The sequence below is a fragment of the Bison bison genome, unplaced genomic scaffold (genome assembly GCF_000754665.1).
Source record: "Bison bison bison isolate TAMUID 2011002044 unplaced genomic scaffold, Bison_UMD1.0 scf7180017864088, whole genome shotgun sequence".
Taxonomy (NCBI): domain Eukaryota; kingdom Metazoa; phylum Chordata; class Mammalia; order Artiodactyla; family Bovidae; genus Bison; species Bison bison.
Genome location: NW_011494660.1, coordinates 253,693 through 255,360, shown reverse-complemented (window position 1 = coordinate 255,360; position 1,668 = coordinate 253,693). Strand labels below are relative to the sequence as shown.

General features: G+C 43.8%; 1 protein-coding gene across 1 annotated transcript in view; it reads right to left on the bottom strand.

Moving 5' to 3' along the window:
* Positions 1-1,668, bottom strand: part of MYO7B (myosin VIIB) — an 80,987-nt gene that overhangs the window by 31,444 nt on the left and 47,875 nt on the right. The window lies entirely within an intron of this gene.

Below are 1,668 nucleotides of genomic sequence, written 5' to 3'. Positions count from 1 at the left end.
ATGAGGACAGTCTAGTTTCTGTTATTTATTAAATTTATCTTATATCTTTTATTTATTTATTTTTGCCATGCTATGCAACATGTGGGATCTTAGTTCCCTGACTAGGGATCAAACCTGTGCCCCCTGCAGTGGCAGTGTGGCGCTCTAACCCCTGGACTGCCAGGGAATTCCCGAGGACAGTCCAGTTTTTAGAATGAGGAGGAATGATTTCCTCATTACCCCCAAAGATCTGTGAAGGTATAATACTGGTTTCCAACTTTTTATTCCTTACCCCCTCCTCTGGCCACTAGCCCAGGAGTCTACTGAAATCAGGTCAGAAATCTTAGTATCAGAGCTCCTTTCTGGGGACAGGTCAAACCAGAGGGCAGCACCCAGGTGCTGGCAGCCTGGCAAGTGCCATCTAACTGCTCCCTCCACAAGGAGGAAGTGCTAGTGCTAAGTCACTTCAGTCGCGTCCGACTCTGTGCCACCCAATGGACTGGAGCCTGCCAGGTTCCTCTGTCCATGGTTTTCTCCAGGCAAGAATACTGGAGTGGGTTGCCATGCCTTCCTCCAACAGAGAGGGAAGTGGGCTGAAAATGGAGGGATGATCTGAAACCTGGCCTCTGGAGAGTCAGAGGTGCATATGGTTGTATCTTTCTTCCCACACTTAACTGAGTTTTCTTATCACTTCTAATAATTTTTCAGGGTATTTTCTTAGGTCTAGAACAGTAGATTTCGATCATATTAAAAGTCACCCTCAGGGAATAGGGGAGGGGGATTTAGATGAAGGTCATCAAAATGTGCAAACTTCCAGTTAAAGGACAGAAATGGTATGGACCTAACAGAAGCAGAAGATATTAAGAAGAGATGGCAAGAATACACAGAAGAACTGTACAAAAAAGATCTTCACAACCCAGATAATCACGATGGTGTGATCACTGACCTAGAGCCAGACATCCTGGAATGTGAAGTCAAGTGGGCCTTAGAAAGCATCACTACGAACAAAGCTAGTGGAGGTGATGGAATTCCAGTTGAGCTCTTTCAAACCCTGAAAGACGATGCTGTGAAAATGCTGCACTCAATATGCCAGCAAATTTGGAAAACTCAGCAGTGGCCACAGGACTGGAAAAGGTCAGTTTTCATTCCAATCCAAAAGAAAGGCAATACCAAAGAATGCTCAAACTACTGCACAATTGCACTCATCTCACACGCTAGTAAAGTAATGCTCAAAATTCTCCAAGCCAGGCTTCAGCAATATGTGAACCGTGAACTTCCAGATGTTCAAGCTGGTTTTAGAAAAGGCAGAGGGACCAGAGATCAAATTGACAACATCTGCTGGATCATGGAAAAAGCAAGAGAGTTCCAGAAAAACATCTATTTCTGTTTTATTGACTATGCCAAAGCCTTTGACTGTGTAGATCACAATAAACTGTGGAAAATTCTTCAAGAGATGGGAATACCAGACCACCTGATCTGCCTCTTGAGAAATTTGTATGCAGTTCAGGAAGCAACACTTAGAACTGGACATGGAACAACAGACTGGTTCCAAATAGGAAAAGGAGTTCGTCAAGGCTGTATATTGTCACCCTGTTTATTTAACTTATATGCAGAGTACATCATGAGAAACGCTGGACTGGAAGAAACACAGCTGGAATCAAGATTGCCGGGAGAAATATCAATAACCTC